We start from the raw sequence: 12801 nt of genomic DNA on the forward strand, positions 1-12801 counted from the left end.
GGGATGCAGAGGCAGGTGGATCTCTGTGAGTTCAAGGCTAGCCTGGTCTACATTTTGAGTTCCAGGCCAGCTGGGCCTACAAGGAGACCCTGTCTCAAAAAAAACACTCAAAAAAGTAGGAAACCACATATTTTTTAATGAAATGGAGATCTTCTTTAAAGCGTTAAAACTCATTCAATTTTATATCTTACAGGGTATATACAGAGTTCAATATTGTATAATGGTATTAATTCAACTGTGAACCTAAAAATTTACAGCCACTTTTGAAAGAGATGTATCATTGCTCTGGTGTGTGTTACTGTATACGTTGAAGCTGTAATGAAATGCTTCTTCTAACCAAGTGGTTATTAAAGTTTTTAAAAAATTTTTAAAAATAATTCTTCAAAGCATAAAAATTTGCTCCTTAATAATTAGTAAATGTGAAAAACATTACCATTGAAATCTACCTGATGACTTTATATCCATGCTCAGATGCCAATGAGCTCAGAAAGTAACTGACTGTGATGAAACTGCATATGTTAGTAATGAAATAGAGATCTTTTTTTAAGGTTAAAACCCCATTTAATTTTTTTGTCTTATAGGGTTTTACTGAGTACAATATTGTATAACTGTATTAATTCAAGTGTAAACCTAAAATTTTACAGCCAATTTTGAAAGGCATGCATCTTAGCTCTGGAAATTGTTATTGAATATGTCAATGCTGTTGTAATAAAATGCTTCTTCTAAGTATGCAGTTATTAGTTTCAACAGCGAACCTAAAAATTTTATATCCACTTTTGAATGAGATGTATCTTTGCTCTGGAAACTGTTATTGAGTATGTTAAAGCTGTAATGAAATGCTTCTAAAAAAATATTTTTTAAAAAAACAACACTAGAAGAAACCCTAGTAACTACATGAACTCATGGGGATTAAACAAAACATTCCTGAATGATGAATTGGTCAAAGGAGAAATTAAGAAAGAAATAAAAGTATTCCTGGAACTAAATTAAAAGGACAATACAGCACAATAAACCCTCTAGGACACTTTAGAAGCAGACCTAAGAGGGAAATTTACACCTCTAAGTGCCTTTACTAAAAAAATAAGAAAGAGCACCACTAAATGAATTCACATTGCAACTCAAGATTCTTGAAAGGCAACAACAAATGAAACCCAAACCCAGCAGACATGAAGAAATAACAAAACTCAGATCAAGAATTAACAAAATGGAAACAAAGAAAACAATACAAAGAATCAATGAATCTAAGAGCTGGTTCTTGGAAAAGCAAAACAAGATAGACAGACACAGTCCAGTTAACCCAAAGAAAGAAAAAGCAAATCCAAATCAACAAAATCAGAGATGTAAGGATAAACATCAGAACACACAACAAAAAGATCCAGAATAGTATTAGCAAATACTTAGAAAACCAATAAGCTCTTAAATTTGAAACCCTAAAAGAAATGGATGCATATCTAAAGTCATGGGAATCATGAAAGCTAAATAAAAAGAGATGAACAGCTTAAACAGATCCATAACATATAAGGAAATTGAAACGGTAATACACAAACTCCCAACTAAAAAAAGTCCAGGACCATATAAAAAGTTATTTAGACTATTATTTCTCATTGATGATTTTGTTCTGAAACTGAAAGTGCTGCTCAGCTGTAAGACCTTAAATCTTGGTGTGCAGTACTGTACTGCCCACCTGAAGCTAAGGGAGACAACCCACTATTATTCTAAAATGATGGCCAAATTTGTTTCCTTCCCTTATCTAGAAATGTTTGAGAGGGAACCAATACTGACTCTAACCACTCAATCAGCTATCAAAATGCCTCAAAGCAAATCCTGAATCCATCACTCTAGAGTCCAGCCTTGGCAGACAAAAGAAAAATGAGGAGGAACCCAATAGAGGGATGCTTTTGGATGCCCTTGTCAAGAAATTCCAATGGACTCTCAGATGAACATTTGAAAATTGCCCTGTTCTGACTCTTTTTCTAGATCCCTGTATAGAACTTGTAATTCTAATTACTCTCACCTTACTTCTCCCTCACATCCCCTATTCACCAGTCAAGGACTTTCTTTTCTCCCTCCAGGTGAGAGTTATGCAATTTGGGAGTCTTTTAGATAGACCCACTAAAGGGGTACCCCAATTGCCTCACCATGCATCCCTGTTCAGCATGGAAGAAGCCAGAGCGGTCTGCATCCCTATTGCTTATCCACAAGCTGGGTAACCTCTTCAGAGAATGGTGTGATAAGAATAGGGGGTAGGAATTGCCTAGGCACTAGTGTAATACAAGCCCAAAGAAAAGTAGTCAATTTCATGGCTAAAAGTCAAAATGTCCTTGAGCCTCTTAGCAACATAATCCATTCCAAAGACCAAAAATGTCAAAAGCATTTGGGAGCTCTTATAGAACCTTAAAAGATTTTAGGGTTACTTCCTTAGAGGGGGGAATGTTAGAGTAGCCAAAAGCCCCGTTTAAAAAAAAAAAAGAAGAAGAAAGCACATGAAGTTATCAGAAAAATGTGATGGGGAGATATGGGAGGAGTTGGAGGGGAGGGAGAGGGCATGGATTTGATATAAGTGATATAAGCACTTTATGTGCTTATATGCCTGTATGAAATACTAAAAAAATTATTTTTCTACAAACTTAAAAATGAAATGGAGACCTTTTTAAAAGGGTAAAATCTCATTCAATTTTATCTTATAGGGTTTATACTGAGTACAATACTGTATAACTGTATTAATTCAACGGTGAACCTAAAAATTTACAGCCAATTTTGAGAGAGACACATCTTTGCTCTGTGTGGAGACCTAAAGGCCCCACCTTGCAGAAGTCAGAGAGGAAGTTACTGGGGCACGGCCTGACTTGTTTTAAAAGTCTGAAGGATACTTCCACACTGCTGAGGACTGCATGATCAGCTCGTGACCATCCTTAACATACACCCTCGGCTGGTGTGGGGGGAGATTTCCAGGCGCCTTTATAAGCTCTGTAACACCTGCAATAAATGAGTCCCTGCTTGACTAGGCTCCCTGTTGCATCTGATTGTCCCCGGTACTGGGGGAGTCACACTCATCCCCAATCATCACTGCGTGGGGTTCACTGGCTCGAGCCCCCCACAGCTCTGGAAATTGCTATTGAATATATCAATACTATTGTAAGGAAATGCTTCTTCTAATTATGTGGTTATTAAATAAATAATTGAAAAAAATATCGGTTGCATATTTGCAAATTTGAAGTGGGATTATTGGGAAAAGTAGGTTTAAAGGAAAAGAAATCACACAGAGAAACCTTAGGTTGCATAAACATTTGAGCTGCCAACAACCAGTCTTGACTTCAGCTGAAGGAGGGAGAATCTCTGCAGGTCTGTGCTTTAGTGGTTCTATGGTAAATAAATAAATAAATGGAGAGGTCTGAATATTACTATAATATATTATAGGAAATCCTCAAAAATTCAATAAATGTGTAAGGAAAAAGTCAAAAAAAAAAAAAAGGCCCAGGCCCAGATGGATTTACAGCAGAATTCTACCAGACATTTAAAGAAGACCTCCAACAAATACAAATTAAATTATTCAAAAACATAGAAACAGAGGGAGAACTCTCAAATTTCTTCTATGAAGCCAGCATCACTCTAATACCAAAAGCAAGTAAAGACTCAAAATAGGAAACTATAGACCCATATCCTTAATGAACATAGATGCAAAAATTCTCAACAAAATACTTGCAAACTGCATACAGATGTACATCAAAAAGATCATTCACCATGATCAAGTCAGCTTTATTCCATAGATGTAGGGATGTTTCAATATATGTAAGTAAATAAACATCATAAATCATATAAATGGACTTGTGATAGGTAATCCTGGGTGTCAACTTGACCGTATCTGGAATTAACTGAAAAGAGAGAGCCCTTCTTGATTGGATTATCTAGGATCTGAAGCAGGAAGACCCACCCTAAATGTGGGTGTTACCTTCTGATGCTAGCTCACATAAAATGCCGTGGCTCATGCTTTTTTGCTCCTTGCCTTCTTTCTCACCTGTGAGTGACCACCTTGCTGTTGTGACCAACTTCTTCAGGTTCCAATGTAGACTAAAGACTAGCAGATCTCTTGGAATTCGTCAGGTCTTCAGAACCACGTTGGGACTGAGACAGCCAGCCTCCTGGACTGAGCAACTACCAGATTCTCAGCCTCTCTAGTGTGGCACAGCCATTATTGGGTACTACTCAGGCTCTATCTTGTAAGCTGATCTGATAAATTCATATATATATGAATATCTATATATATGCATATATTCATTCTATCTCTTCTATTTCTTTGGAGAACTCTAATACAGGATTCAAATATAAAAACCATATGGTCATCTCAATAGATTCAGAGAAGGTCTTTTGACAAAATTCAACACGCATTTATGATAAATGCCCTAGAGGAAATTTGACTGGCAGGAACATACTTCAACATAATTAAAGCTATATACAACACACTTACAGCCAACATCATTCTAAATGGAGAAAAACTGGAAGAATTCCCATTAAAATCAGGAACCAGACAAGGCTGTCCATTGTCTCCACTCTTTTTTAATATAGTGCTTGAAACTCTTGCTGGCACAATAAAACAAAAGGAGGAAACTACAGGAGTACCAATTGGAAAAGAAGAGATCAAATTATCCCTTTTTGCAGATGATATGATATTATACCTGAGATGCCAAAAATCCCACCAGAAAACTCCTAGAATTGATGATCACTTTCAGTAAAGTGTCAGATTACAAAATTAATCTACAAAAATCAGTAGCCTTTCTATATACCAATAACAAGCAATTGGGGAAAGAGTACATGGAAACCCTCCCATTAACAATAGCCTCAAAAAAATACAATATCTCAGAATAAACCTGACCAATGATATTAAAGACCTCTACAATGAAAATTTTGAATCTTTAAAGAAAGAGATTGAGGAAGAAAGCAGAAGATGGAAGGACCTCCCATGCTCATCAATTGAAAAAATTAATATTGTGAAAATTACCATCCTACCAAAAGTCATTTATTTATAAATTCAATGTAATCCCAATCAAAATTCCCATGACATTCTTCACAGAATTAGAAAAAAAAATCCTAAAATTCATATGGAACTACAAAAGTTCCTGGATAGCCAAAGCAACCCTAAGTACAAAGAGCAATGCTGGGAGTATTACTACACCAGATTTCAAACTACATTACAGAGGTATAGTCATAAAAATAGCATGGTACTGGCACAAAAATAGACCAGTAGGTCAATGAAACATAATTGAAGACCCAAACCTGAGTACTTGCAATTTCAGCCACCTGATATTTGACAAAGGGGCTAAGAACATTCACCAGAGGAAAGACAGCATTTTCAGCAAATGGTGCTGGCAAAACTGTATCTCCAACTGTAGAAGAATGAAAACAGACCCTTGTCTTTCACCTTTCACAAGTCAACTCCAAATGTATCAAAGACATCAATATGATACCTGAAACTCTGAATCTGTTAGAAGAAAACATTGGCAATAACTTACAAGATATAGGTATAGGAAAGGACTTTCTAAATCAGACATCAGTTGCTCAAGAATTAAAGTCAACAGTCAACATGAAGGACCTGATTAAACTAAAACGTTTCTGTACAGTAAAAGAAACAACCAAGCAAGTGAAGAGAAAACCCACAGAGTGGGAGAAAATCTTCCTCAGTGATACATCTGACAGAGGTTTAACATCTAGAATATATAAAGAGCTCAAAAAACAAAGAATCAAGAAAGGAAGTGAGTCAATTAAAAGATGGGCTAAGAAATAAAGATGGCTAAGAAACATCTTTAAAAGTGTTCAGCATACTTAGTAATTAGGGAAATGAAAATTACAACCACTTTAAGACTTCATCCTCCCCCAGTCAGACTGGCTAAGATCAAGAGAACAAATGATATCAAATGCTGGAGAAGATGTGGGGAAAGGGAAACACTCATCTACTACTGGTTGAATTGCAAAATCGTGCAACCCCTATGGAAAGCAGTGTGGAGAAGTCTTAGAAAACTAAAAATGAGACTCCACTTGACCTGGTTATACCACTCCTTGGCATATAGCCAAGGTACTCATCCTATTGCACAGACACTTGTACATAAATGTTTGTTACCGCTCTTTTCACAATAGGTAAGTGATGGATGCAACCTAAGTGTCCCTCCCCTATGAGTGGATAATGAAAATGTGGTACATTTACACAATAGAGTTCTACTCCTCAGTAAAGAAAGATGAAATCATGAAATCTGCAGTTAAATGGATGGAACTAGAAACTATTATACTTAGTGAAGTAACACTCAGAAAATCAATTGACGTATGTTCTCCCTTATATGTGAATCCTAGCACAAAATCCTTATATGTGAGTATGTATCCAGATATAACTGCAAGGACCAAGATAATGAAAAGGAATCATGGAGGTAAAGGGAAAGAAAGAACCTGAATGAGAAGAGCAGTAGGAAGAAGGTGTTACTGAGGGAGAAATAAATAAAAATGGGGGTATTTAAATAGGTGGGGGAGGGAGGGTCGTACAAGGAACCTTGGGGAAAAAAGGAAAGAAGGCGCTCGAGAGAGGTGGGACCATATGAAATGGTATTATTAAGGAAGAAATGGGGAAAATGGGAACACTTTAAATGAGGAAGCTGTAGTGGAAGGGTTAGACGGGGACAAAGAGGAGAGACAAATAATGCCTAGCTAGTTGTAGAAAAACGAAATTATATTAGTCCAACAACCTAAGTACAAATTACACATATAATATCTCTATATGAGTCCAAGTGTATAGCTAATGGCTATATAGTGAGAAAAGTGCAGACAGGAGAAATCTTCCTTTGACCTGTTGGCCAGAGTGGTCCAACAGACTCCCAAAATTATACAGTCTATTGCCACAGTGCTTGATTGCCTCGCAGAATTTGAAGGCAAGATGCTACTACAGAAGACAGAACATAATTTGGACACAGTATTTGGAGCAATGAACCTGGAACTGGCCTGTAAGCCACTTCCCCTGAAAGCTAGTTCTCATAGATTTAGAGAGCACGATGAAGCTGTCGAGGGAAAATATCAATCAGTGGTCCAACACCAGCTTCAAGACCAAATAACTACATCAATGGCTGGCACAGCATATGACACTGGTGCAGTAGTGACACTTTTATCTTGGGGGCAATCAACATCTATCTCTTTGGACTAAAAGCCCATTCAATGGGAGGAAACTCAAGTGTAGTACTATAAAAATAACCAAGTACACATGGCTAGAGAGGTCATAGATCTTAAAGAAAACCCCAATATTGTCACATCCCTAGACTAATGTAATTTCTTACTGTATGCAAAACATGTATCCTTATATTTACAGACAAATATCATAGTCACCATTCATCAAAGAATCTTCTTTCACACCAGACGGAGACAAATACCATGTACCACAACTGGTCATGCACAGACACTGTCTATGAAGTGTCCAGGCCTAAGTGACACATCTATAGTACAACCTCTACACTTAAGGCGCATAAACATAGAACAGGGGTAAAGAGGTCACTAATGACTCATTCAACTCTCATTAATGAATCTCCCTCATGCAACAGAGGACCAGGAACATAAAAGGTCACAAATGGCCAAAGCATAGAGATTAAGAGTCTGCAGAATGCTGTTTCCTATATTAAATTTCACCCACCCAGGGCTCAAGGACCGTTGTGGGTGATGGGGCAGAAATATTGTAAGAGCCAAGGAGGAGGTGCACAACCATATGGAAATAGAGTCCTACAAACTCCTGGGACCCTGCTCATACGAATCTACAGCAATGGTGTCAGTGCACACAAGTCCCATGCAAACTCAAGTAGCCAAAAATCCAACATAGAACTGGAGAAATGGACAGCAGACCCCAATATCAACTGAAGAAATATTGGTAACTTATTACTGCTAGGTGAGGAAGAGTTGGTCTTTCTTAAGTGAGGGATGCTAGATAAGCTGACTAGACCTCAGTAGATGATGCACTGAGGAATGTCTTGGGACTCTAACTTGACACAATAGGCCTTGACACAAATGACAGAATGTATGAATTCCAGTGGGGGTTGTGGGGCTATGAGAGAGTGCCAGTGTGGAAAAGCATATAAAGATGATTAAGATTGACTGCGGTTTTCTGTATGAAATACACAAAAATTCAATACAAACAAATTAAAAAATAAAAATAAAATGTAAAACTCAGTAAGTCTAATATAAAAGACTCAGCAGAATGCCTAACCAATAGAATAGATCAAGTGAAAGAATGTCAAAGTTAGAAAACAAGATACATGAATTACAACAGTAAGATTCTGACAAAGATAAAATCATAAAATACAAACAGAAAGTGAAATTCTGTAGGACATCATTAAAAGACAAAATTTGCAAGTCATGAAAATGAAAGAAAAAGAACTTCAGGCTAATGGCATAAAATATATCAAATTAAATATAGCACAAAAATTCCCAAAATAAAGAGATGACAATCCAGACTCCAGAAGCATTTATAATGCCAAATACATAAGAGCAGAATAGCACCTCCCTATACCATATTCTAGTTAAAATATTAAATATAAAAAAAATATTGAAAACTGCATGTGAGTGGTGTCATGTCACACATAAAGGCAAATCCATCAGATTTACAGTAGATTTCTCAGCAGAAACCATAAAAGCCAGATAATCATCAAATGATATGTTCCAAGTGCTGAAAAATAGTAATTGCCAACACTGATTACTATATCTAGCAAAACTACCCATCATAATTAAATGAGAAAGAACTTTCCATGATTGAAAAAGAAAAAGAACTTTAAAGAACAAGCACTAGAGAAGATAACTGAGGGACTCCTTCAGACTGAAAAGAAAGATAAACATATTCATAAAGCCTCAGGAAAGAAAAATCCCCACCAGAAGAGTAGTTAAGGAATAAGACTAGGAAGTAACCAAACAGTACAAAATCAACATAATGACAGGAATTAATGCACACTTTTCAATTATAACTTTGAATAATAATGGAATAAATTCTCTAGTCAAAAGACAGACTAGCATATTGGATTAGAAGCCATGATCTAAAGCTGGGTGTGGTGGCACACGCCTTTAATCCCAGCACTTGGGAGGCAGAGGCAGGGGGCTCTTTGTCAGATTGAGGCCTGCCTGGCCTATATAGGCTGGTCCAGGCCAGCTGTAGCTATAGGGAGATCCTGTCACAAAAAACAAAAATGGGCTGGACAGGTAGCTCAGCAGGGACTGAAGACCCAGGTTTGATTCCCAGCACCCACATAGTGGCTAACAACTATTCGTAACTCCAGGTCCAGGGGATCTGATGCCCTCTTCTGGCCTCTTCAGGCATTGCATGACACAGGTGCACATACATATATGCAGTCAATACACTCATGCACATAAAATAAAAATTAAAACACAAAAACAAAAAACATACATGGAAATGCACCTTACCACCAAGGACAAATGCAAACTTGGGGTAAAAGGATGGAAATATATTTTGTGAATGGAACAAGAAAGCAAACAAGGTTCTCTCCTCTAACAGCTGGTAAAGTAGACCTCAAAGGAAAAAAATAGAAAAAATGAAGGTGGCACTTCATCTTAATGATTAAGGAAATAAGTCATCAAGAAAGAAAAGCAATACATATTCTCTCTCATATGCTAACTTTGAATTTTCACATGTGTGTTTCAGTTGGAAAATCCATAGAAATAAGAAATCTAGTTAGGGGCTATGGAGGGGCAGGCTTCAAGGGTGGGGAGATAGAATACAGTGATATAAAAGGGGAAAAAGAATGGAATAGAAATGGTTAATTGGGGGATTGGAAATGGGAGGACAGGGTAGAAGAGGGAGTATGGGTAGGGATAGCTAACTCTGAGGGCCTTTTGACAAAGTTTATGGAAATCTACAAATGCAGAAGTTTCTAAAAATATATACATATACAGTACATATACATATACAATTTAAAAAGAGTTTAAACGGAGCTCCCCCATAACAGCAGGATAATGCCTCTACCAGGCATCACAGGCTAGTAAATAAAAATCCCAATACCAAGAATGGACTCCCTCTTTTGGAATTGTTGATCGGGGGGCTCAATAGACTCTCAATCAATACTGGCTATTGTCATTGCTCTTGTTTGCCATCCAAAATTTGATAGTAAGATCCTAATGCAGGAGACAATACATTATGTGCATCATAGTACAAACAAGGAGAAATTAAGCTGGTATTGACCTCAAAGCTTGGTCTCTACTATCTAGCTTTCATGGTGCTGGAAGGAGTTATGCACATTACTGGAAGAGAAAAGTGATCATCAACCTTACCCAGCTGTGAACCCTGCAAGCTACAATAACTATTGGTCTGGCAAAACATACCCACAGGTACAATAGTGGCATGAATGTTATGGGAATAACCAACCACTTATGATTGGCTTTATGGTCCACTTTCACAGGATGGAGGTCATAGCTCACACTGCTATCAGGACAAAGAGCCTATGCCTGGATAGGTTGCAGGCCCTAGGGGAGAACCTACTGTTGTTATCCTACTAAATGGACATCATATTAAACGTACATAGATTAATGCATCTCTCAACTCCCACCAGAGAAACTTCTTGCAGCAGATGGTGATTAACACAGAGACCCACAACTAATCCAAGTGCAGAGAAGAAAAGACTATGGAGTGCCGGGCGTGGTGGCACACACCTTTAATCCCAGCACTTGGGAGGCAGAGGCAGACAGATCTTTGTGAGTTCAAGGCCAGCCTGGTCTACATAGTGAGTTTCAGGTCAGCTGGGGCTACAGGGAGAGCCTGTCTCAAAAAGACCAAAAAAAAAAAAAAAGAAAAAAAAAAGATATTATGGAGTACTCATCCCTAAATGGGACACCTATATAATACCCTCTATTCCCAAGGTTCAGGGATCATTGTGGAAGAGGGGACAGAAAGATTGTAAGATCCAGAAGTGGCAGATGAACACAAGGAAACCATATTTTCCAGACACAGGGCAATTACATATATGAACCTATAGCACTTTTTATAGCATTCACAAAACCTATACAAGCCCAAGCCAGATGAAAATCCAACATGAAGGGAAAAGGTGGGCACAAAGTCCCACCTCTAGCTGAGGAATTATTGGCAACTGATAACTTCTGGAAGAGGTCAGGTTGACCAGGGATGACCAGGGATGACCAGGGATGGACCCATACCCCAGAGCATTTGTTAGATTTTAAAAGAAAAAAAATATCTATTTTACCTTGAACTAGAAAGAGAACTAAATGACGGATTCAAATATCTAAATCTAAGGCAAATAGTCTACTTATGATTATCATACTAATGCTAATTGTGATGGCACACGCCAGTAATCTCAGTACTCAGGAAGCTGAGGGAAGAGGCTGGAAATTTAGAAACTAGGTTGGCCTACGTAATGAGTAAGTATGACAGATAGATGACAGATAGATGGATGGATAGATAGATAGATAGATAGATAGATAGATAGAGAGATGGATGATAGATGATAGATAGATGTATATAGATATACAAATTTGTATAACAAATATGACAATAAACTTACAAGGTAAAGTAACAAACATTGAAAAAATGGACTTGAAAGACCAAGTGTATCCTTATGCAACAGAAAGGCCCAGGAAATATGATCTTTATCCTAGTCTTACACTAACTAATTGAGAGTAAGCAGCTCACTCCAATCTGAGTAAAGTGGTTAAAATGTAGACATAGAATACACTGTAGTCATATGACCATGCACCACAAATTCATGATCTGTTTTATACCTTAGTTTCCCATATATAAAATGGTAATAATAATAATGTCTATCTGATAAGGTCATAATCAATATTCAGGGATCAATTAATGTAAAACACCTATGAGAGTATGTAGATATATTATGTAATAAATGTGAGATTTTATCATTTCCATTGATTTTTCATCTGCAATAGGGAATAAATTGCATGTTCTATCCAAATGATCTAGATAAATACAATTATTATACATATCACAAGGAATCAGTGACAGTGTATATTTGAATTGATCCATTTAACAACTGTGCTAACTATTCACTCTGTGACACATGCTACACTATGGGTTTTAACTGTATTATGCTTACCTTACAATAACATGTGGCTCTGTCTTAAATTATTTCAGGAATATGCACACTATTTGCATAATGGATGTTCTATTTATTTTTCTATCAAGGTACCTTTTCCTCCATATCCTTACCAACATTTACCTTTTTCCTTTCATTTCCCTATTCCAACACAAGTGAGATGATATATCACCTTTGTTTTAATTTTTATGTCTTAAATTGATTATTACAGATTTTAAAACATTAAAGAGGGGACTGGAGAGATGGCTCAGCAGTTAAGAGCACTGGGTACTCTTGCAGAACACCTGAGTTCGATTCTTAGCACCTAAATGGCAGCTAACAACCATCTGTAACTCCAGTTCCAGGGGCTCCGATACCTTTCTCTGACCTCTGCAGATGTTGTATGACATGGCTGCAGCTAATACACTCACACACATAAAATAAAAAGTAATTAAAATATTAAAAAATAAAACCTTGGGGGTAAGTTTACAGCGCAGCTCTCCGCGCTGGGACTCCCTAAGCCACATTCACCCTTCCATCCACCCCCTCGCCGTACTATACTCCTAGTTTGAGCCCTGCGCCACTCCTAGTCTTGGGGCCCCAGACACCTGGGGAACCAATACTGCTTCCTGACCCTTCTCACCCAGAGCAACCCAGTCCCTTTCTAGGGCTCCAGGAGCACCACTTCTGGTCCTGGCCCTGCCCTCACCTAGCTCTGCTTCCCTGGGCCTGCACC

General features: G+C 37.6%; 1 protein-coding gene across 3 annotated transcripts in view; it reads right to left on the reverse strand.

The window, feature by feature from the left end:
* Klf8 (Kruppel like factor 8) overlaps positions 1 to 12801 on the reverse strand; it is a 257155-nt gene that overhangs the window by 184211 nt on the left and 60143 nt on the right. The window lies entirely within an intron of this gene.

Source organism: Nannospalax galili, unplaced genomic scaffold, assembly GCF_000622305.1.
Source record: "Nannospalax galili isolate Female #2095 unplaced genomic scaffold, S.galili_v1.0 scaffold994, whole genome shotgun sequence".
In the NCBI taxonomy this organism is placed as follows: Eukaryota; Metazoa; Chordata; class Mammalia; order Rodentia; family Spalacidae; genus Nannospalax; species Nannospalax galili.